This window comes from Dasypus novemcinctus, chromosome 3 (assembly GCF_030445035.2).
Source record: "Dasypus novemcinctus isolate mDasNov1 chromosome 3, mDasNov1.1.hap2, whole genome shotgun sequence".
Lineage (NCBI taxonomy): Eukaryota > Metazoa > Chordata > Mammalia > Cingulata > Dasypodidae > Dasypus > Dasypus novemcinctus.
The window spans coordinates 162,694,103-162,720,483 of NC_080675.1; the positions used below are offsets into that span (position 1 = coordinate 162,694,103).

The following is a 26,381-nucleotide window of genomic DNA, read 5'->3' on the forward strand; positions in this document are numbered from 1 at the left end:
TACTGAGGACTAATGAGGAGAGTGATACTGTAGAGTTTAGGACAAATGACTAAGGATATCCAAGAAATCAAAACTTCACTGAGAAAAATAATCTAAGTGTATGCCAAAGGGGTGCTGATGTAAAATACCAGAAATCTGTTGGCTTTTATAAAGGGTATTTACTTATTTGGGGTAAAAGCTTACAGATAGAAGGCCATAAGAGTCCAACTCAGGGTTGCTTTCTCACCAAAGTCAGTTGCCACGTGTTGAAGCGAGATGGCCACTGATCTCTGCCTGGTCTCTCCTATTCCACCTGGGCTTGCGGTGCTTTTTCTCTCTCAGGGCTTCCTATTTCTCAGCTGCAGGCTGGCATAGGGCTTGTCTCTTAGGGTTTCCCTCTCTCTTGGCCTAGGGCTTATTTCTTTCCAGGCCTTCTATATCAGTCTTGGCTCTCTTCCCAACAGCCTCTGTAAGCTGTCAGGCAAATGGTTCATCTCTCCTGGGGCCGTAGGACCAAAAATTACATGTGTCTTCTTGAGTAAGTGTCCATTTACGTAGGCCTACCAAGGCAGGTGGGGACTCAACCTGAGTCATGCCTTACTGATGTGGTTGAATCAAAACCCTAATCTTAAAAGGTAATTTAATCAAAGGCAACTCAGCTGGATCTAATGTAACCAGAGGGTATCACACCCAGAGGAATAGATTAGTTTACAAACATAATATTTCTCTTTGGGGATTAATAAATAATCTCAAACTGCCACAGTATATATCAAGGAATACACTAGATGTGTGCCCTTCATTCAATAAGTTTATAGAATATCTTGCAGAGAACATGAAAATCATGAAGGGCTCAAATCAAAATCTGAGGCCAATCATATAGTCCTTAAGTCCCTGCTAACATTCGGGAACTGGATTCATTTTTTAAATAAAGAAGTAGTGGGTTTACAAACCAAAAACCTAAAATACAGGATTTCCTTATACCACCTTATTATTAATGCCTTGCATTGGTGTAGTACATAGTTCAATGATTGAGGCACACTTTTGTAAATCTACTATTAACTATAGTTCATGATTTAAGTTAAGGGTCACCGTGTAGTGCAGTTTCATGGATTTAAAAAAAATTTACCTATTACCTTATATAAAACCAAACATTTCCCCTTTTAACCACATTTAGATATATGTATCAATGCAGGTAATTACATTCACAATGTAATTCACCACCATTTATTACCAAAACATTTCCATCATTCCAAATAGGAACTCTGTATATTTTAAGCTTTAACTTCCTATTCACTATCAACATCCCATTCTCTGGTAAACTAAATTCTAAACTCTGAATCCATGAGTTTTCTTATTCTAATTATTTCATATCAGTGTGATCATGCAATACTGGTCCTTTTGAGTCTGGCTTATTTACCTCAACATGAAGTCTTCAAGGTTCAGACATATTGCCATATGTATCAGAACTTTATTCCTTGTTATGGCTGAATAGAATTCTAAACCTCGTTTTATGTATCCATTCATCTGTCGATGTATACTTGGGGTTCTTCCATCTTTTGGCTATGGTGAATAATGCTGCTATGAGTGTATACATATATCTGTTGGAGTCTCTGCTTTCAATTCTTTTGAGTATATAGCTAAAATTCAGACTGTCAGATCATATGGTAATTCTATAATTACTTTATAGAATTACATAATTTACTTTCTGAGGAACTGCCAAATTGTTTTCCATAGCAGTTGCATGAATTTACATTCCCACCAGCAATGAACAAATCCTGTTTCTTCACCTTCTTTCCAATGTTTGTTTTCCATTTTTAATAGTACCCATTTTAGTGGGTGTGAAATGGTATCTCATTTTATTTGAGGTACATTACCCTAGTGGCTAATATAGTGAGCATCTTTTCTTGTGCTTTTTGGTCATTTGTTTATCTTCTTCAGAGAAATGTCTATTCAAAACTTTTGCCCATTTTTAATTGGATTGTTTAAATTTTTGTTGTTAAGTTGAAGCATTTCTTCTTATATTCTAGATATTAAACCTTTATTGGATAAGTGATTTCCAAATATTTTCCCCTATTATATAGGTTGTTGTTTTACTTTCATGATAAAGTCATTGATGCTCAAAAGTTTTAATTTTGATGAGATCCCATTTTTTTTCTTCTGTCGCTTGGGTTTTGGGTATAAAGTCTAAGAAACCATTGTCCACCACAAGGTGTTGAAGATACTTCTCTAAGTTTTCTTCTAAGAGTTTGATATTCCTGCCTCCTATATTTAGGTCTTTGATCCATTCAGAGTTGATTTTTTAATAATGTGTGAGGCAGGAGTACTCCTCTATTCTTTTGCAAATGGAGATCCAGTTTTCTCAGCACCATTTGTTGGAATACATTATTCTTTCCCAATTGAGTGGTCTTGACTACTGGCCCCATTGAAATAAAAAAACACTATAAATTTAAAAATCTAGATGAAATGGACTAATTCCAAGAAACATATAGACTACCTATACTGACTCAAGATGAAATAGAAGAGCTCAACAAATCAATTACTAGTAAAAAAAAAAATTGAATCAGTAACCAAAAACCTCCCAACAAAGAAAAAGTCCAGGACCAGATGGCTTCACAGGGAAATTCAACCAAACATTTTAATACTTAACTCCAATTCTGCTCAAATACATCCAAAAAATTGAAGAGGAGGGAACACTACCTAATTCATTCTATAAGGCCAATATTACTGCCATACCAAAGCCAGATAAAGATACTATAAGATAACTACAGAGCTAGATCTCTTATGAATATAGATGCAAAACTCCTCAATAAAATACTACCAAACTAAATCCAAAACCATATTAAAAGAATTATATACCATGACCAAGTGGGATTTATCCCTGATATGCAAGGGTGGTTCAATACAAGAAAATTACTTAATGTAATACACCACATTAACAGAATAAGAGGAGAAAACATATGATAATCTCAATTGACACAGAAAAATATCTGACAAAATACTGCACCCCTTCTTGATAAAAACAATTAGAAAACTAGAAATAGAAGGAAACTTCCTCAACGCAATAAATAGCATATATTAAAAGCTCACCACGATATCCTGCTTTATGTTGAAAGCTGAAAGCTTTCCCTGTAAGATCAGGAACAAGAAAAGGATGTCTGCTGTCTCCACTGTTAATCAATATTGTACTGGAAGTTTTTGCCAGAGCAATTAGGAAAGAAAAAGAGATAAAAGGCATCTAAGTTGGGAAAGAAGAAGTAAATCTTTCCTCGTATTCAGATTACATAGGATCTTACATCCAGAAAATCCTGAAAAATCCACAACAGAGATCCTAGAGCTAATATTGTAAATTAATTCAGCAAAGTGACAAGGAACAAGATTGACACATAAAAATCAATAGTGTTTCTATACACAAACACTGAATAATTAGAAGAATAAATCAGAAAAAAACTATTTATAATATAAACTAAAAGAATGAAATACATAGGAATAAATCTAACCACTGATAAAAAGGATTTGCACATGGAAAGCACAAAACATTGCTAAAAGAAATCAAAGAAGACCTAAATAAATGGAAAGAAATACCATGTTCATGGATTGGAAGACTAAATATTGTTAAAATGTCAATTCTACCCAAAGTGATTTACGTACTCAATGCAACCCCAATCAAAATTCTAACAACCTTCTTTGCAAAAATATAAAAGCCAACCATCAAATTTTATTGAAGTGTTTGGGCCCCAAGTAGAGCAAGCCTTTTTGAAAAAGAAGAATGAAGTTGGAGGACTCATATTTCCCAATCTTACAGCTTATTACAAAGCTACAATAATCAAAACAGTGTGTTTGGCAAAAGGATAGACATATAAGTCAATGGAATTGAATTGTAAGCTCAGAAACTGGAATTTTTAAAGATACAAGCATAGCAGGAATTTGCCCGTGCATACACACATAATTCATGGCTTATCATTCTCAAGTTGAGATTTTATTTAGAATGAAATATTTGACAACAGCAGTTAAACTTTTGGCTGAAAAAATTATGTAATACCTGTATGAATAATATAAGGGAAAAATCACTATTTTCCTTAAATTATGTATTTGTATGTGTGCCATATAAACTAAAAAAAAATCCAACTTAGAGCATAATTTGGTTTTGGGGTTTTTTGTTTGTTTTTTTTTTTATATTTTCTGCCCTCACATACACATATAGTTTCCTATTACTTGACAAATAAGATAAATGGTTACAATAATTTCTCAACATCACCCTAATGTTAATTTCGAACATTGCCCTAATGTTAATTTTGAAATGTTCAACCAAATGACAAAATTGAGCAGCAAGTCTCCATATGCGAGTCTCTCTCTGATGTGCAGTTCAAAGTCCTTTATGCTGCACATCAATGACATAATAATCATAAAGCATGCCTTATAAGTAAAACTTGGAGGGCATCAAATTCATGATGAATTAGAGCTAGGTAATCCTACTTCAACTATTTGCTAGCTGGGTGACCATAGGCAAATCAATTAACATTTTGATTCTCATTTCCTTTATCTATAAAATGGGGATATCCAGTCTCCCAGTCTTGAATTTACAGTATCCCCACCATTTTGAAATCATGTACTCAAACAATACATAGAAGGTCCATGTTCATATTTCCCTCTTGGAACTCCCATTTGCAGCACTATAGAGGTCTAGCCGAACTGAGGGCCACACCACAACTGCTTCAGGGCTCCCATTCTTGGCTCAGATTCCCTCCCGACCCCACTTCTCTTTAAAAGGGTAAGTTTCTTTCTGTTCACTCCCACAGAACATCACTATCACAAAGTTCTTACAGATAAGAAGTTTTACCAAAGCATAAAGGATGACAGAGGAATATTCCAGCATAATACAGAGCCAGCAGCAACTCCAATTTGCATATTAGTTCTCTCCAAGTTTTCCTGTCTCACAGAATTCATCACTGAATTATTGCCTCCATAAATTTCTGTCTTCCAACCTGGAACACCTTGCCCTGCAAAAACCTTTCTTACTCTACTTTCAAGCGGATACTTTAAAACTTCAAATTACTCTTACTTTAATAGAGCAGCAACTTAATGCTCAACCCTAACCCATGCTAGACATATTTTCAAAAGCCCTAGTTCCATAATTTCTTTTACTAATATTGAGATTTGTCCCTTTCCATAAAAGGAGCTATCATTAATGACAGTTCTCAAATGGAAACATGGAGATATGTTATGGGATAAATCAGGCATCTATCCTTAATAAAGGAATATTGATTACGATCCATATTCAATTCCCCAGGAAGAGAAAACAGATTGTTTTTGTTCCATAAATACACATTCAACAGATATTTAAATATTTTTATTTTTTCTAGCTTTTCTTCCCCCTAAAGTGTACCTGCATGAAATTAGTCCAGGCACACACATATTTGTAGAATCAGTCAGATAACAGACCTGAGTATGGCGAAATGAAGAGGAATGTCCTCCCAAAACTGCTCATGCTAGTTATGTCCAGTACATTTTTTGCCATTCTCATTGCTGCCAAAATGTCTGATTCCTTGAAGAAAAGTCTAAAATCATTTTTTAGGTAAAATATTCTGATATTTTTAAATGATTTCATACAGGCAAAACGAAACAAAACCATTTAGAGACTGGCTTTATCCCAAGAGCTGCCAGTTTGTGAGCCTTGGCCCTCCACACGTTATTGTCTTAGCAAATCCCAAGATCCTTACGAGTTGCCATTTGCAGTAGACCTCATGGGTCTGTTTGGTCTGCAGTGGACTTAATTTGAGGTTAAATCCTATGGCAAGTTTGAAATTTAACAAGAAAGAAGTTCTGATCTTTTGGTTCTTCAAATATTTGAGAGACTAGATGAGCTGCCAAAGGTCACAGAGTGTCTCAATATGCCTGAGAACAAATGAGGAACTTTCACATCTTGTCCAGTTGGTGAAGCACACCTCTGTTAGCTTTTCTTCATATGATTTCTTGTTCATTAGTATAGTTAAACTTCTCTGTGCATATTGTTTTAAACTAAGAAATATTTTGTAATGTAGGATTTTTTATCTTGTTGGTCATATTCATATTTTTAACTATGAAATTGCTAAATATCAAGGTTTATCCATTAAACATCTACAGCCTGTTTTGAGGGGTAATAACACAATCTACTATCTATTAAACATCTATTGCCTGTTCTGAGGGGATAATAACACAACCTACTGTCCAAAGTAAAAGGGTAAAAGTCCAAAGCTTCTGGGATCCTCAGTTTAAAGAAAAAAAAAAGATGTAAAGATGTTTACACACTTGCTTTTACTGATACTAATTTGTGAATACCTAAAACATAAGACAGAACTTAAAAGGTATTTCAAACTAAATATACTCTAATAAGCTCATGTGTTTAAAATGTAACCGTCTCTCATACAACACAGTTCATATTAAATAAGCTTGGTTAGATAATATTTATTTTGTTATGCATTGATATTTATGTCAATAGCATATGTGATACATATGCTAAATAAATAAGAGAAACTTGTTTGCTATAGGATCAAAAAATAGCCCTGAAAAGGAAACATGCCTTCATTTTAATAAAGACTCTTCTTTAGATTTCAAAAGTGAATAAATGATTCATCATCTTTGAACCCTGGGGCATCTTTCTGTGATCAAGCTGCCTTGATTTCACTTTTCCTTTTGTCACTGCAAAATCCACGCATGCATTGTACAATTTCAAATGAGACAATGCTTGAGAGAGTCTTTTCATACCATGTTTCATCCAATGGGATCATCAGATTTTTTTTAAAATAAGGCTTCAAATGACTTCTTATTAATTTCAAATTGCCTTTTCTTAACAAATCAATTTTATTGATACATGTTAATAAAGCATACGATTCATCCAAAGTGTACAATCAATGGTATTTAGTAAATCACATAGCTATGCTTCAATCATTACTAGAGCATTATTTCAATAATAATAATAATAAACAAAAAACAGACAAGAAAACAGACAAGAAAATTCCTCACATCTCAGTCTCTCTGTTTTTCCCCTGCTATACATAGCTGCTGTTTCTGGCTATTCTTTCACATTTATTTATTTGTTTATTAAGCAGTTTTATTGAGACATATTCACATGCCCTATGATTTACCCAAAGTATAAGCACAATATTGTACATTCATGACCTCAAAAATTGCCATTTACATTTGCCCATTTTTCTCATTTGTTTACTGCAAATTTCATAGAATAAGAATAATAGTAACAACTATATTGTTACTATTTGAATTGCAATGGCCCGAAGTAGGCTCATTTTACTCTAACAAGCTTTTGGGCAATTCCAAATATAATCAGTGAGAAAATATGTAGGGCTTTTTTTTTCAGAAATTAGTAGATTATATTTTATTTATGAGTCATTTAACACAAACTCTTGATCTTTCAAGGATATTTTGCCGTATTTTCAATAAGAAATACTTTTTATTAACAACTAATATTCTTTTTCATGACCTAAATGATATAATGAAATACTATGAAGATAGAGATTTGTGAAATATTTGAAAACAAGCTACCAATTAAAACTTGTAAAATGTAAGATCCTAAGAGGTAAGCATGAGTTTTCATATCCAATATGTAACTATGGATCCATTATCAGTAGTTCATGTAACTTCAGGTTGTGTTTCCATTTGCCCTTTTAACTAATATTTTCTCATATTGGGCAAGGCAAGGACACTTCCCTTGAGTTGAGAAAAGCAATTTAGAGCAGAATTTTCTAAAATAGGATCTCTAGGGAGCAAAAAGATTTGAAATCTAATAAGTAACGATAAATATATATACTTACATACTTGAATATCACAATGGAGATTAGCAAGTTAAAAGTAATGGAAAAGCTCTTTATTATTATTTAATTCAGTGTGACCCTAACATTTTTCCAAGGAGCCCTAATCTGGATTAACACCTATTAGACAGGAAAGGATAAACGCAGCAGTCCTGGGTTGCTCAATCCCTGTGCAATCCCAAAAAAGGCCTAACTTCTCGACTGACCCTTGTCCAGATCTTGGGAGATGACCTATAAAGCCCTGGGAATATTCTTCTGATAAGAGTGTTTTTGTATGCTGAAGGCCATGGGCCATGCAGTGCCAGTTTGACCAGATAAGTTTACCCTAACATGATTTATGGTGAGCACCTGTTTTTGCTTTGGTGCGGCTGGAGTCTAAGAAGCTGAGGTCAGTAACTTAAGCATGCAATGCCCACGTGAATGATCCTCAACAAAAATCCAGGACACCAAGGATTGTCAAGGTTTAACATGTGATGTCACCCATTGTTGCCAGAAGGATTAAGTGTTTCCCTGTGTGACTCCACTGGGTAGGGATAATTGGAAGCTTCTGTCTGTTTATTCCTGCTCCTTGCCTCATGTACCTTTTCCCTTAGCTGATTTTAATCTGAATCTTTTCTCTGTAATAAACTGTAACCTTGATTTTGACAGTTTTTCTGAGTTCTTCAAGTTCTTTTAGTGAGTTCTCAAGACTGAGGGTGATCTTAGGGATACCCAACACACCTATTCATTAACACTCCACAGGAAATAATATTTTGGGATATGTTGAACCAACTTCACTTACACAACACTTTTAAGAGTGATAATGTCAATATTGAATTTTTTCTGATATGAACTTTGAAGAAGAAATACAAAAAAAAAAATTACCAGGCAGTATTCATGAACAAGCAGTCTCTGGTAGCAAATTAAAAGGCAGAAATACGTAACTCTGAATAGGCCTGTTTTAAATTCTAAGCCATCACATCAAGATTCATTGGTGCCTTTTGAAGCAGGACATTGTATCTACAGAAGGAATGTAAGTAAAAAAAAATATTCAAGTTTATATAAAGCATGACTATATTTTCATCATCATAATCATCCTTTGAGACTCCATACGAAGCTAGTTCTATGATGTTAAGATTAGAATTAAATGTAACCACTAGGTAGTTTCAACTTATTAACTACATCCCAATACTTTAAAAAAACACAAGTTTGGATCTTTTGAAAAAGTCCCATATAGAACACCAAGATCTGCAGTCTCCAATCACATGTATACATATGCATACACATATACACACATATACACATACAAGCATACTCTTATGCGTTGTCTTTCAACATGGGTTATTGTGGTTATTGACCAATTGGTAAAACAAACTACTTATCTCAAAATGAGACCTTTAATGAGTGATATCTGAACTACAGTCTACCACTTTGGTTTGTGCTGACTAGTAAAATGGTAAATAATTTTTGCTAAATCATATTAATTCCCATCTCAGAAACTGACCTAAAGACAAATCAAGTAGTAAAACACAATGCAGGGAAACATGTTCCTTATATTTGATGTATACTGTTAAGATGGTAACTGAGATATGTCAGATTTATTATAAATCAAATTTTTTTACTGCTCAAATAATGGTTGAAAAATCAGGAGAAAACTTTTAGCACTTAAACATGAAACAGGTAGTTATGCCAAAAGGATTAATGTTTTTATTGGCCATTCTCCGGGACAAAAAGAGTGTTGGTGAAGAATTCAGATAGGAGCCAAGAAAGCCAAATACAGTGCAGTGTTAGACCTTTACGAGGAATGAGTGAATTGCATAGAAGAATAAAAAATGAAAAAAGAAATTAGACTTTTCACTAGTGGAAAAAAATGACTAGGCAACTCAGGGATATGTTACAACAAGCTCTTGAATAAAATAAATAGGAAGTATTTTTCAGGCTGTGGGGACTGAATGAATGCAATCAATCTTCCTTGTGTGGGAATTGCATCATTCTGACCCACAAGCTCCCTCTAGTGAATTAAAATCTCACAGCAACTCAACCCATAAACAGTAGTCATTGTTTGAGCAACGGCCACTTAAATATGACAATATCCTCCATATAACCAGTCAGACTCACACTACCACTGTATTTGTCAAGAGCCTCTCCTGCAGCAAACCAGTGTTTTTTCAGCCACGTCTTCTCATCTCTACATTAATTATGTTGAACATATTTATACTCATAATCACCCTCACTTTGACAACAAGAATGTTGCATTATTTTCAGTGTCAAAAAGCTGATATCTCTTTCTTTAATGAGTTTTCAAGATCTTAAATCTGTATAGTACAGTTTTCTCTGTCTCTGGGAAATAGGTATCTGAGTTTAATATGGTATAAATATGATGGGGGTTAATTAGTAGATCCCAGCAGAATGAGACTGGCTCTCGGGGCATCTCTGAATCCTTTAGTACTTTAGTAGGCTACAAAGAGGAGATACTAATTGCTTTTGTTGCCCCCCGCATGTGTAATCCTGTTATGAAGGAGTAATGCAAATAAATACATCATTATAATAAAAGGCAGAATATATAAGAAAACAATTTATTGACAAAATTTAGTTTTTGAAATAAACGACAAGCATTTACAATTATCCCCATTCCTGCTTCTGAAAAGGAAGACTTTCTTTAATGAATTCATGGGCTATAGGCATTGGATCTGAGATTTCAATGGGAAGATTTACCAAACTGGAGAAGCCCAGCCAGGTCAAGTTGCTGAAGAGCAAAGTATAAAAGAGAGAGGAAGATAACTAGATGGAGAAATCAGGGTGTGGAGACAGGGATTGCTTGAAAGGGTCAGGGTAGGTATCAGGGGTCAAAATGATGGAGAAAGAAAAAAGTGAGGGAATGAGAATGAATGGGGCATTTGGTAGAAAAATAAGGAGTTGGGGAAAAATGTCTAAAACTGATTTTATAGATGTTTTGCTCTAAGATGTAGTATAAACTCCATCTACATTCTTAATAAATGTTTACTAAATGTCCACCACATTACTCTTGAATAGAATTATTGGATATTTAAAATATTTTTATATGTTTATTTATCATGTCATACATAGTAGGTACTGAGTATTTGTTTAATTTAATTCTCTTCTCTCCTCAATTCTGTAGAGAATAGTGCAATTTTGAGTCTTTTGAGATTAGCCTAGAAAAGATGGTAGGGAAATTTAATTGAGTAATGTCCTTTGTTCAGTGAAGGCACTGGATTTTTCATCTTGATAGGGGCAGCAGTTAGAAAGGAAAACTTATGGGGTATTGTGTGGTGGCATCTAGCCATGCTTAGAGTCCCTTGTGCTCCTCACAATACATGGAGCCAATGCTCTGCCAACCCAGGATCTATCAGATTAAAGAAATTCACTCAAGGCTTGAGCAGAGAGTTTATGAGAGCATATGAAAGAATTCCTAGGAAACTTGCTACATCAGGGATTAACTATTTTTTTATTCCTAGAATTTCAATTTTCTTCCAGGCAGCCCTGACCCAAGTATTTTAAGCAGTGGTGAGCTAGTCTACCAGATTCCCAGAAATAAGAAAATTAATATTAATAATAATAAATAAATAAATGAAAACCCCAATTAGTAACATCTGCCCATCTTCATGGTGTAAATATTTCCATCATGACTGATTTCAAGCTAGTAATGCTTTAATACCATGCTCACAGAATCCTGAATGTTTCACAATCATTGTTCAAAAACTGGCTCTAACCAACCATTTACTTTTCCCGGTTAAAAGGCCCAAGGCTAGAAGATAAGCTCTGGTGCTCCCTTAGTGAAATGAGACTCAGATGTCATTGGCCAAGGCCTAACCCAGCCTTGGAGTTCAGATCTGGGACATAGGGACATAGGGACATAGGGAAAAGCCTGGATTTCCTCTACAAGGTGGTCATTATCATCGGTGAATCAGTTCTTTCCTGGAACAAAGGGGTCCTGGCAATGAGGACCTCAACTTGAGGCAATACTTCTTACAGTGACCAAGACCAAAACTGAGACAAAATAATAAGTAGAAGGAGTCACCCATGGTCTTTACACCGCTGCTTGTGGATATTCAACAAATTCCTTAACTTTTCCAGACTTCCATCTACAAAACCGAAATCACGCTATGTGTGAAACACAAGGATAGTGCATTATGCTACACTTTTTAAAATATCATCTTGGATCACAAGGCACATTATTGTCTGATATCTGTAAAACTGAACTGTGAGATAGTTAGAATGCCTCAAACAGGGGAATGGACTGGATGTTTGCTCTGTCTTATCAGATCAAATAAAGGAGTTGAAGGGAAGTTTCTGACAATGACAGAGGGTAGAATTAGGCCTGGAGAGAGGATGGGAGAGTTCACCTACAGAGTGTACATCTAAAGTTTCGGGCAACGTTTGGAGGCCTCCATCGCTGTGATCAGATACTGCTGTCAAAGGATGCCTTAACTTGCCCCTTCCCTTCCCTTCTCATCTTCTTTCCCTTTCAGCTGTGAATAGTGAGAAAATGACTGAAGACCAAGTGCTAGTTTACAGCATGTTTGCACTGAAGCACTTTTTCCTTTGCCTCTGAGTTGTGAATGACTGAGAATTGTTTGATTCTAAGAAGTTCCCCAGAGAAAAGGGCTTTTCTTTTACCTAATAATGCAAGAAAGGGAGGGTAAACAACTAGTCAGTGCCTTGTGTCCAGCTGCCCCTGGGGGGCCTCAGGCATTGGGATTGTTAAGGGGAGTCTCCAGGTTCTGCCTGCTCAGCTTTCTGCCACTGACCGTGGCAGAACCCTTCGCTGACCAGTCACTCTGTTCTGTTCAAGTCCATCTTTAATTTGTCAGGCAAATATCAGGGGCTTAGGGCATCAAAATGAGAACTTCTCTTGCAAGCCTAATTCCTAGTAGGGTTGAAACAGAGAAGAAAAGAAGTCCTGCAGCTTGTCCCCTTCCATAGTCAAGTGCAAAAGGGAGAGCTTCCAGGGGTGCTCCTGTTTATAAAGGCAGACACTGAAACTCATTTGCATGACTATCTTAGTTGTAGATTTATATCTGATAGCTAAACCTCAGATATTTACAGCTTAATCGGGCCTTTTTAACCCTTCATTGACAAAAGAGACATTAGGATAAGAAGCTGCAGGATAGAAAGGGGTTTAAAATGAGCTACCGGGTAACCTACATATGAAAACATCAATGAGGAGCCTTAAAAGGACAAAATTGTAAAAATGTTATGTCAAAGGCTATAGTAAAGTTTGATGTCTTCATCAAAGGTTAAAACTTTCCCTAGAGGGTTTTTCAGCTTAGGTAACAAGAAACATTAAGTCTCCTTTAGGTTCATCTTTGCAAACTTCATTTGTACAGTATATAAAAAGAAGTGTGGATATTCTTTGCTTATTTTTAGTTCACAGTATCTCTTAATGGGTCTTGTATGTGTACAAAACATGCAGAAGATCAAGAAATACAATATATAAAAATATAACATGATGAGATTTCTGAAATTCCATTTAAAGTACTAAAACGGCAATGTTTTTATTTATAAAAACAGATAAACTAGATGCATAATGAACGTTCTTGTTATTTATTGTGTAGATATGTGTGGGTGTGTTTTCTTTTAATTTACGACCAGACCCTTGAATTCAGTTCCACAGGAAACTGTGATTAAGCTTTCAAGGGAAAAAAATATAAATAAATTAGCCATTTTATTGGAGGAAGGAAACAGAAATATTATCCAGCTGTTTAGAACAGCATCCTAAAATTAAGACAGGATTTTGTTTTTATTATTAAAGCTCATTTTCTAAGTGGAAAAACATATTCAAGAAAGCAAATGTAACCAGACCTCTTCTTCCTTGTGTCTTAGTTTCCAAGAGCCAGCGTAACAAAGTACCACAAACTGAATGGCTCAAAACAACAAAAAACTACTGTGTTACAGTGTTGGAGGTTAGAAGTCCAAAATCAAGGTGTTGGCACTGCGGTGGTCCCTCAGAAACTGTAGGGGAGAATCCCTCCTTGCCTCCTCCTAGCTTCTAGCAGTTTGCCGGCAACCCTTGGGCTTCAGTCTGCCTCAGCAATCTCCCCTAGGTCTCTCTGTCTCTGTCCAATTCTCCTCTTCTATAAGGACCCAGTCATGTTGGATTAGGATTCACCCCAATCCAATTTGGCCTTATCTTATCGAATAACATCTTCAAGACTGTATTTCCAAATAAGGTCACATTCACAGGATCAGGATTAGGACTTGAACATAACATGCAATTCAACCCATAACAGCACAGAAGATACTCATTCTATAAAATCCAGAGAATATATGTGCAGGGAGCACTCCCTTAGATATGAGCCCTGATAAACATTTTACAGACTATTAAATCTAAGTTTTGAAGTGCTCATGTCTTTCTCATTGTAATGAATTTGCCAAAGTGCGCATTCAGAGGGAACAGTCACCACAAGACTGCCTTCATTTCAAACACCAACCACATTCAGGAACCACCAGGACCCTCCTCACTTCTGACTAGCTGGCTACAAATTTGTGGATCCCCACAGATTCCTTCAGGTTCATTAATTTGCTAGAATGACTCTCAGAACTCAAGAAACCACTACACTTAACAATTACAGTTTTTTTTTATAGCATAAGGATGCAAATCAGAACAGCAAAATGAAGAGCTGCATAGAGCAAGGTCTGGGACCATCCCAAACCTGAAGTTTCCAACATCATCAGGGACCATTGGCACTAACTATTGTCATTAAATTTTCTCACATTAAGATGCAACAATACTCAAAGACTATTGCCAACCAGGAAAGCTTTGGTATCCAAAGATATAATTGAAGCTTCATTACATAGTCATGACTGATTGAATCATTGGCCACTTAGTTGAACTCACTCTCCAGCCCCTTTCCCTTTCCCAGAGGTCAGGCTGATATCATGTGGTTCAAAGTCCCATCACCCCACACATATGATGGATCTTTCTATTTTGGCCAACTTCTACCCTAAGACTCCTGGTATAACTTGACTCAATGTGCTGCTCCTATCATTCAGCTATTTCAAAGGTTTTAAGACTATTTTCCTAGAGGCAGGACAAAGACAAGACCTGTTTTTGGTAAATTTAATTCTTCACTACACATTCACAATAAAGCTGGTCTCAATAGACTAGGGCTGCAAGAGGCAGAGGCAGTGAGAGAGGGGTGGGATCAAATGACGAGGGGGACAGCAAAGTAAAAGGGAGCTAATGTGAAACAATGTGAAATGTCACCAATGTCACAATTTTGCTCATAGGCAATACTGGGCACTACAGTATCCAACCATCTTTTTTTTATACCCTTTTACTTGCAGAAGCAAATATCCCATTGCTATATTTATTGTGTAAAGGGATCTTTTAAAAATATATACAATACAGACAAAGTTAAGACAATCTGTATTTGTCACCTTAACATCCACACAGTTGACATGGAAATTCATTTTTTTTTCATCCATTAAAAAAAGCTTTATTAGATACCTGCTTTATGCTAGGACTATGTCAGGTTTTGAGGATCAAGAAGTGAAAAAGAAACAACTACTCCTTATAGTCTCAGAGAGGAGACAGGTGTATAAAAATAGAGCATGCCCTAGGGAAGACATAATTACTATAGATACTGAGGGCATCTTGGAAGCAAAAGAGCCAGAGAGGAGATTCCAAATCTGTCTACCGACATCTCTGACTGACCCTCAACAACACATGCATTTAAGGCCAACTGACATGATTCCCTGCTAAACCTAAGGAAACAAGGCTCTTTTGAGAAATATGAAGAACCCAGAAATTAAGTTTCTAATGTCCGGAACACAACTCAAAATTATGTGACACAATAAGAACCAGGAAATAGAACCTTTTTTTAAGAGAAAAGAAATTGACTGAGACTAACCTCAATATGACCCAGATGCTAGAACTCACAGTCAAGGATTTTTAAAGCAGCATATAGAACTATATTCATTTAAACAAAGCTATATATATGCTCACAAAGACTGAAAAAAATAGTATAATAACATGAAAATATGAAGAGAAATAGGAATAATAAAAAAGAACCAAGGCCACAATAAGAATAGTCTACAAAAGATACACTCCAAGTATAAAGACATAGATAGGCTGAAAGTAAATGACTTGATAAAGTGAAATTGTGCAAATAGGAAGCATAAGAAGACCAGAGTGGCTATATCAATATCATATAAAATATATTTTAAGAAAAAAATATAACTAGAGGTAGGAGGGACATTTCATACTGATAAAAGAATCATTTCATGAGGAATAAAGAATGATCATAAATTTGTATGCAGTTAATAACATACCTCAAAATAATAAAGGAAAATGTCACAGAATTAAGAAAAAAAAATAGACAAGTCCACAATCAAAAGTGAAGATTTTAACAGCCTTCCCTTAGCAATCAATGAAACAGAATCAAATATTTTGACTTGGATAGTATTTATGGAACACTGAAAAACTAGAGAAATGCACCTTCTTTTCAAGTGTACATAGTATGATTTTTAATGTGGATTATATACTAGGCCATAAAATAAGTCTCAATAAATTAAAAAATTGAAGTCGTACAGAGTAAATTCTTTAACCTAATGGACTTTTTAATTGGAAATTAATAATTATTAGACAGCAGGAGAGAAGCCCAAATGTATGAAAATCAGATAGCACAACTGCAATAATCTGTGAAAAAGAAGAAATTGCAAGAAAAGCTATAATATAGAGAAGAAATAACAAGAGAAATTAGAAACTATTTCCAATAACTCTACAGTTATTTAAATTTGAGGGCTGCAACTAATTCAGTACATAGAAAAAATTATAACTTCTACATGTTTGTATGAGAAAAGAAGATATATCTAAATCCAATCATCTGAATTTACACATTAAGAAATCACTAGAAGAGGAACAAACAAAAAACAAAGTATTTTTAAGTAATATATATATAAATGTATGAGCAGAAATCATTGAAATAAAAAGTGAAGAAATAATAAGAAAGCATTGAAATAAAAATCTGGTTCTAAGAAAACACTAAAAAAAAATGGATAGGCTATTAGCTAGATTGATCCAGGGAAGCAGAAAAATAAGTAAATTATCAGTTTTAGAAATGACAATAGGGTACATTGCTATAGATCATGCAGATTTTAAAAGGATAAGGGACTATAATAAGCAATTTCATGCCAATCAATTTGACAATCTAGATGCAGTAGACAAATATCTTTAAAGACAAGTATTTTCATTGACCCAAGAATAAATGTAATAGAATATAATATCCGTGTTTTTATATCCGTGTTTTTAAAATTGAATTATAAATTAAGAAACGTTCCCACTAAGAAAACTCCAAATCCAGATAGCCTCATTGGTGAATTCTATCAAACTTGTAAGAAAGAAACAATAATAATAATTTTCACCTCATTTTATGAGGGCATAGAAGTATGATATCAAAATCAGTCAAAGACATTGCTCTTGAATAAAGATGCAAAATCCTTAAAAAATTTTACCAAAATAAATCCAAGATATAAAAATGACAATACATCAATGCTATGTGGAGTTTTCCCAGAAAGGCAATGTTTTATCAACATTTAAAAATCAGTCAGTGCAATTCCACAAATTAACAGAATAAGGGAAAGAACCATATGATCATTGCAAAAAATGCAGGAAAAAAGTATTGGACATAATTTCATACCCATTCAAGCATACACACACATACTACACATATGCACACACACCTTAGCAAACTAAAAATAAAAGAAAACTTCCTCAACTTGGTTAAGCAGATATATGAGAAACACAGAGTTAAATTATATTCAGTAGTGAATGACTATATGTTTTCTACATAAGATTAAGAACAAGGCAAGGATGTCTACTCTCACCTTTTATTTTCAACACTGTTATTAGCAGTGTTATCCAGGACAGTAAGACGAGGAAAAGAAAAAGGCATACAGCTTGGAAAGAAAGAAATAAAAGTCTTTATGTGCAGACGGCATAATAGGATTCTCAGAAAATCTTAGAGGGAATCTAGAAAAAAAAGTTACTAGAAATAAAAGTCAATTTAGTAAGGTTGCAGGGTATAAGATCTATATACAACGATAAAAATCAATTGTATTTTATATAGTAGCAGTGAATATTTAGAAAATTAAATAAACACTCCACTTACAATATATTTAAAAAGTAAAATACTTAGAATAACTAATAACTAATCTGGGTCCTTTGTCTTTCCACATACATTTTAATATGCTTGCCAGTTTCTTTTTAAAATTCTGCTAAGATTGGGATTGCATTGAATCTAAGATGAACTGGAGAGAATTTTCACCTTAATTATATTGTGTCCTCCTATCAATGAATTGGTTATACCCTCTCCATTCTTTTAGGTCTTTTTAAATTTATTTGTCTAGTGTTTTCTTGTTGTTAGTATACAAGTCATGCATGACTTGGAAAGACAAAGGACCCAGATTAGACAAAAAAAAATTTGAAAAAGTAGAAATACCTATGCTACCAACTTTCTATAACCAAGACATAGAAAAATGGAAGAGAAAAAGACTCCCTATTGATTTTTGATAAAGGTACCAAGGAAATTCAATGGGAAAAAAAAATAGGCTTTTTAAGAAACGGTGCTGGAACAAATGAATATCTGTGTAGGAAAATGAATTTCAAATCTTTCCTCACATCAGAAACAAAAATTAACTCAAAATGAATCAAATGGATCACAGACTTAAATATTCATACTATTAATTAACAGTAGTTCATAAAACTATAAATACATAAGGGAATATAGAGAAAAATATTTGTGATATTGAGTCAGGTCAAGACTGCTCAAACTGGACACAAAAAGTACAGCACCCCCCAAAAAGCAACAATAATAACAACAATAATAATAAAGTGTACTTAACCAAAATTTAAAACTATTTCTTTTGCAAAGATGTACTTAAGAAACAAAAAGGGGAAATCATAGATTGGGTGAAAATATTGGCAAAACATATATCTGAAATTTTTTGTTTTGGGAATTTATGAAGAACTCTTACAATTAAATCATTTAAAAAACAATTTAAAAAGCAGTCTAGTGATTTGTGCAAAGATGTCACAAAGAGAATGTCAATAAACATGAAAAAAGTCAACATCATTGGGCATCAGAGTAATACAAATTAAAACCACAAAGAAATACCATTACATACTCACTGAAATAGCTAAAGTTTAAAGGATTCAATATCAAATGCTGACAAGAATGTGGAGAAGCTGGAACACTTGTGTTTTGCAGGTAGAACTGCAAAGTGACATAACCACTTTGGAGAGTATTGTGGCAGTGTCTTGCGAAGTTAAACTTATCAGCATGCCACTTCCTAAATATTTACTCAAGGTAAATTATAACATAATATCTCCACAGAAAGACTTCTACATTTATGCTCATAACAGGATTATTCAAGGATAAAATTCAAAAACATGCTAAGTGAAAGAAATCAAACCAACACATCAGAAATACTGTCTCATACCATTTATACGAAATTCTAGGAAGAACTCTCAATTAAGAAAGTAGATTAGTGGATGCCTATGAGTGGAGGAATCAAGACTTAAGGGCAAGTGGAAAACTCTAGAATAATGGAAGGGATCTGTTTTGGTGGTGGTCCCAAATTTGATGATTTTACCAAAATTCATCAAATTTATACTGGGAAACGTCAAGTGTTACTGCATGTAAATTGTACCTTAATAAAGCAGAACAAAATAATAAATCCTGGAAAAATATTTTAAAAATAATTTGAGCTCATAGTGTTTGCCAGAGTATACCTGCTCTCCTTTGTAAACTGTAGAAGGGTGAAGAGTGAAGTTCCTGACCAGCCACGAGACACCACTGTAGCAGAAAGAAGAGTGGGACTTACTTTTCTGAGCCAAGCCTTGCCCCAGCAGTAGAGCTTCTTGTCCCTGGGGCTCTGAACTTCTCTCCTAAAATTTGAACCTAAAGGACTGACTGCCATCTACGTAGCCCACAAATCCTTCGTAACTACTTGGACAGGCTTTGCTTTGCAGTTCTGTTTTGACTTCTCATTTCCAGGGATTCTACAGTTCCAGATTATCTCTATGCCTTTCTATCCTAAAACAACAATCCAGTTGAGGATTTAAAAAAAAAAAAAAAAACCACTCTAAAATGAATTTGACCTTTTCTGACAGGTAAATGTAATTCACCAAATACACTTTTATTCTCATGCATTTTCATCTGTGGATCTACCCTTATCCTTTCCACAGAGAGCTCTTAGTTAACTATTGCTGAAATTGGAATCTCAAAAGCAATTCTGACTGAAAGAGCAACATTTCAATTAAATGAATAATCAAATTCAAAATGTTATTTGAATAATTTGAGTTCTTAAATTAAGCACACGGGTTGTTGTTTTTTTTTTTTGCAAGTAGGCTATAAATTACATTTTCCGCTACATTGGCAGTAAACGGGTAATTAATATCTCAACTTTTCCTTCTCAATGTTGATTTAAAAATAAAATTAAATAAGCACAGAACATAAATCAGCACAGCTCTCCCATATTAGATGTGATTACCCATCTCCTGTTTATCCTACTTTCTCTGGAGTGGGTGTTTCCGTGTTGGAATGTGGCCTGAACCCAAGAAAGCATGTTACATACAAGGCAAAAGTTTATTATTGTCCAAGCAACATCTGAAACTTTAGTAACATAATAAAATCTATTAAATAGTTATTAATAAATTAATAATTTTCATGTATTATTCCCACTATAACTGTCTTAGCCATTAGAAAAAGGCAATTTACTGAGAAACTGAAATGTTATTCTCTAGGTTATACTTTTTAAATGTTCTGCTATTATTCTAAAATGAGTCATGAAATGTTATTTTCAAGTCATCAGAAGAGGATTTTGTGTGTGACAGGCACTGTTCTAAATGCATTAAATATGCTATTTCACTTAAGTGTCTATTTTACTTTCCCAGCTGCTACATAAATAGCACACAGTGTGTTGGGCTAACAACAATTTATTATCTCACGTTTTCAGGGTCTAGAAGGATTGCTTCCTCCTAGGGTCACCAGTGTCTGATTGGCTAGCAATCCTTGGGTTCCTTGACTTTTCCATGGCATGGCAATGTCCTCTCCTTTCTCTTCCAGGCTGCTGACATCCTGCTTCCAGCTCCTCCCCAAGGCTTTCTCTCACTATGCCTGAATTTCTTCTGCTTATAAAGGCCTCCACTAAACTGGATTAACATCCAATTTCATTCAGTTGGGCCACACCTTAACTAAAGTAACATCTTCAAGAGATCTTCTTTACAAGAGATTCACATCCATAGTAATGCTGACTAAGAACATATGTTTTGGGGGGCTACATAAGCCAACCTACCATAGGTTCATAATAACCCTAGAAGGAAGTTACTTTTACTATTTCCATTTTGTGGATCCTGAAACTATGAAGAGAAGTGCAGCTTTTTGCCCAAGGTCCTGGAGCTGGGAATTGTCAAAGCTGAAATGGACTATTAGCAACAACTCCCCAAAGCCTCAGACCTTGACCACCATACCTCACTGACCCATGAAGTACCTCTGCTCATGCAGCAATGCATCAAAATGAGCTTTTATTTCATGGATCAATGCAATGAGCACTGGTATCTCTCTCTAGCATTCCTTGCAAGCCATCCAATTATTCCATGGGCACATATCATTTCTTACCAAGACAGCAACACCAGTCCAACCAAAAGAGAGGTCCAAATAGTATTAGATAAAATCTGTGACTCTTAAGGTGACCCAAATCAAGAGGCCCAGGACATGAATCAAAATTAGCCACTGCTCTGTCTCTTTCACCCTGAATTTCCAATTTTTTATAGTCCTCTCAGGTTTCTGAACCTATCTCAGCCCTTGAAATCACAGTCTCCACTTGTCATCAGATTCCTAAGTTAGTTACTCTCTTTTCAGAGGTACTGGCCCATTATCCTACAACCCACATGCTCAGTGGCTATTTCTTCCTAAGCCATGGGTTCATCAACTTTTTTGTCTACTCCAGTCTCCATTTGTTTCCACATTCACATGACTCTGAGTTACTTTCATCATTTAAATTTCTTTCATAATTAAGATACAATTCTGGTATTGCTTATGTATGCTTATGTACGCATGATTTACTTCAATAATGTTTTTAATGAAAAAAGATATAACACTAAATTTAAAGGAAATTTGTTACTTCTGAAATATTCACCAACAAAATCTAATTTTATTGTCTCAATGAGTACGTATACCGTGTCATTCTGATCTTTCTTAACGATATATCAAAATACTGATTCTTTTCTTGGGGGAAGAAGAAAGCAAAAGCAAAAACTAGACAAAATCTGTATTTCTTTTAAAAGCTCTCTTCATTTTGATATCACAAGCATATCACATTATAACTGTACCCTCAAATTGCACTTACAAGGGCAAAATATCACTATGGTTTTTTAAAAAGTAAACAATAAAAAATTTAAATGCAACGATATGCACCTAATTTTTCTACTTCATTGCTTTCCAGGTCCTTTAATAAGAAGATTCTTCTTGGTGAAAAGATACATTAACATTTTTCTTAAACTAGATGGTTTTATTGTTGACTTTTATATACATTCACTTGATCATTAATGTATATCTATTGTGTTTGGTATATGCAGGGGTAAGGAGATAAGAAGCAAGCGTAAAAGAAAAACCAAAAACACCATTTTTGTCTCTATGAAACAGACATTCCTGTGCTAAAAAGTAGAATCATGGATTAGTACACTTTGATAGAAATTTAAATATACCTTCTTGAATTTTTGCAGAAATACAGCCTAAAACACCCTTTTCATGTAGCTTCAACACTTCCCATTTATATTTTTTGTTAAAAATTGTTTTTAAAATATTCTGCCCTTCTGTTTTAGTTTCCTTGGCTGCTCAAGCAATACCATGCAATGGGTTGGCTTGAATAATGGGAATTTATTGGATCATGGTTTTGAGGCTAGGAAAAGTCCAAATCAAGGCAATGCTTTATTCCCAAAGACTGGCATTCTGGGGCTGGCTGTGAGAGATTCTTAGTCCCGGGCTCCTCTGTCACATGGCAAGGTACATGGCCACCTCTTCCAGCCTCTCCCTTCTCTTTCAGATTCCACCAACTTTGAGCTTCTTATTTCCTGAGGCTCTATCTCTATCTGTCTGAATTCATTGTGCTTATAAAGGACTCAAGTAACAAGACTAACACCCATTATGGCAGTTTGAAACTATTGTATGAATCCCAAAAAGAGAAATATTATGATTTAAACTAATCATTCCTGTTGGTGTGAGACCCATTTGACTGGATTACATTAGTGTGATGTGATTCATGTTGAGTCTCTACCCTCTTGCTAGGTTTGATGTAAAGAGAGATACAGAGATTCAGACAGACAGAGGAAGAAGGGAGCTGACATATCTGATTCTGCAATCAGAGAGGGAGGATTGCCTAAGCACGAAGACACCAAGTGGCTGGGCCCACAGATCAGTTCAAAAGGAGAAAGTAAGCTTGGAAGGAAAGGAGGGACCCAGGCAGAGATTGATGACCATCTTGCTTTACTACATGGCAATATGCCAAGATCAGCAGTAGCTGACTTTGGTGAGAAAGCATCTCAGGGTGCCTCAGTTTGGACTTTTCACAGCCTTGGAAATATAAGTTTTTACTCCAAATAATTCCCCTTTAAAAAATCATACTATTTCTGATATTTTGCATTGGCAGTCCTTTAGCAAACTAAAACACCATCCTGATTGAGTTGGGCTGCACTTTAACAAAATGACTTCATCAAAAGTTCCTACTTATAACAGGTTCACACCCACAGAAATGGAACAAGTTTTAGAACATATTTGTCTGTGGTTCATAGCTCCGAACTCCACACCTTCCCTTCCCCCATCTCCATCCTATAAAAAAATGATAGAATATTCTTATGTCCACTAAGTCAATTGTCTCTCCAGCTTCCAATAATTGGTCCAATATCCATGCTCACTCATGACACGGAATAAATCTAGACCTTCCTTGACATGATAGAGCTCAAACTATAGCAATTGCTTCATCCTCTCTAACACTACGGCTCACCAGGCAAAACATGCTCATTTTTTCTATGATTCCTCTTATGGCCTGGTTTCTAGATGCTTTATCATTCTGGTAACCATCCTCTGGAACCCATTCTAGACTTTAAACGTTCCCCATGAGATTCAGCAATTACTGTTAAACCGAGGCATACATAGTGGAAAGGATATGGGTTTGGAGGCCAGGAAGACTAGGAAACAAATGTCAGCTCAGCCACTGCTGTAGCAAAGTGCCCCTGAGCCAGCCACTAACCTTCTTTCATCTATAAAATGAGGATGATTATCTTTCAGGGTAAGAAATAAAAATAACATATGAGTGATGTTGTGCTTAATACAAGGCACATATAGATAAACATTTTGGATTTTTATTTCACAAGAGACTTACATGGTGAGAATGAAATGAGACCCATTGGTTATATTAATACATTTATATATCTTTATCTTTCTGGAAACCACACTATATTGTTGGAATATTATTGATCCTTTAATTCACTATAGCCACAGGTCATTTTGTTGTTGTTGTTTGCTCACTTGTTGTTTGTTTGCTTATATAAATAGCAAGTCTTTGCCAGGCTGTTACTTTATTGAACTTTAGGGAAGGACTTGATGTTTGCCAAATTTATTTTACAAATTTAAGACATTAAATAATAATGAACATCCCCTTATTTTCTACCTCCTATAGAAAACAACAAACAACAAAAACAGTTTCTAGCTTCCTGTGACTCTTTGAATGCCACAGTATTCTCAAATACATTAATAAAATCTGATAAAACCTGGAGTGTGTGTCATCATACATAGCTTAGCAATGAAAATCAACAAGTTAACTAACTAGGCTTCTTCTGATGCTGGACAGGCACATTTGACTGCTAACTGTGAGTCAAAAGATTTGACTTCAGTAGCACCTTTGCTGGCTATTTGTGTGCCCTTGAGAAATTTGCAATTTCATCTATAAAATAATGATTTCTGAGGGCCCTTCCAGAGGAGACATTACTTTATGACCATGACTTACTGAGTTATGGTTCATACTGAGAGCATTTTCCCTCAGAAGAATATACAATTTCCCAATTCCACATTCTGATCAATTATTATAATTAAATTAGGCTTCCGTTCCATACTTACTGTTTTAGTCATTAAACCAATGGCAAAAAAAAAAAGTGAAGAAGCCTCCCATTGTGACTTTGGAGTTCAATATAGGAGTCTGATTCATTTCCATCTCAAAAAAAATCTCACAGTTATGATTTTAGCCTTTAAATGAATAACACCTTTCTTCTTGAAAACCCACAGGAATTTGCAAATACCTCTTTCTCTCAATTAACCAAAAGGTATAAGGATGCTGGATACAAAGACAAATGGAAGAAAATAAGGGGTAAATAAAAATTTCTTCATCTTCTCATTAATTCTCAGATATTTTTCAGAGGTAGGTGGGTGGAAAGAAATATATCCATTTTACAGATAAGAAAACAGTGTCAAAATATTAAATCGCTTCCTGATATTAAAGCTTAAATCTGTGTATTGGTGCTGCTTCCTAAAAGGACACTTTAATCTTTTTTGATACATAACCATAAACTTAAACTATTAAATAGTCATATCTACCAGATATTAAGTAAAGTCTACAAAAAAGTATTTTGTAATGTGAAGGCTACCTAATCACCAAAGCACTATGTTAAATAATATTAGTAAACCAGACACTGTGTGACAGCCTATCACATGAGCATTTTTTATTAATATGGCCCGTGCATGAATTCAAACTTTTTCTATATCCAAGTATGCCTAGTTCCCAGAAAGCCAATTGAGAGGTATAAGCTCTATAGGTTTTGGATATTCAGGGAGGATGCAAACGATATGTGTTAATTCAAGCTTACCTGGAATATGGGGGTATGTATTAACTCAAGCTTACCTGGAATGTGGGGGATATGTGTTAATGCAAGACCTATCTGGTACTCAGATAAAACACTTGAAACTCTAAGAAACTCACACACAAAAAAAGTCCTTTTGCATGTAAGTACCATTTGACTCCCCACTCCTACATCCTCTGTATAAAAGGGACCCAAAAATCCTATTTGGGGCTTGGTTTCTTATTAGGACAGGAGTCCGCTGAGCCTGGTTGAATGTTAATAAATTTTCCTTCTCAGCTTCTTGCATCCTGGCCTTCAGTACCATGTACACCCAATTTCTCTCTGCTACAACATCTCTGGGGGCTTGTCCAGGATACACTGAGAAGACCAGAGCTGACAACAGTTGATTGCCCCTCCTGGACATCTCTGAGAAGGCCAGGAGGACCCAGGACGACCCCAACCCTGGGCACCCCTGGACTCCCCTTAGTCCAGAACGAGGTTGTAGACTCTGCCAGAGCCCTCCTAGAGAAACTGGAGGCACCAGAGGGTTCAAAAGAGACTGTGAGAATGAAGCAAGGAGCTCTGCACACCAGACAGGTAAGACCCCCCAGGGGCATAGTGCAGGAAAAGCCTAATTCTGAAAAACAAGGAGGTGAGCCTGATCAACTCCTGAAGAAGACCCCAGTGCTTGTGAGGAGAAGAGAGGAGCTGTCCTCTCTAGGTCCGAGAAAAGAAAGGAAAGAGGGTGGTTGTGTGTGTGTAATTGT

General features: G+C 35.3%; 1 long non-coding RNA gene across 2 annotated transcripts in view; it reads right to left on the reverse strand.

Annotated features, from left to right (window-relative positions):
* Window positions 1–26,381, reverse strand: part of LOC111766454 (uncharacterized) — a 101,834-nt gene that overhangs the window by 26,124 nt on the left and 49,329 nt on the right. Inside the window, exon 1 of one of the 2 annotated variants that reach the window (XR_011647932.1) lies at window positions 8,646–8,778. The exons of the other annotated variant lie outside the window; for it this stretch is intronic. This is a non-coding gene — a long non-coding RNA (uncharacterized lncRNA). Of the gene's footprint in view, window positions 1–8,645; window positions 8,779–26,381 lie in introns of those variants that run through there. 2 annotated transcript variants of the gene reach the window in all.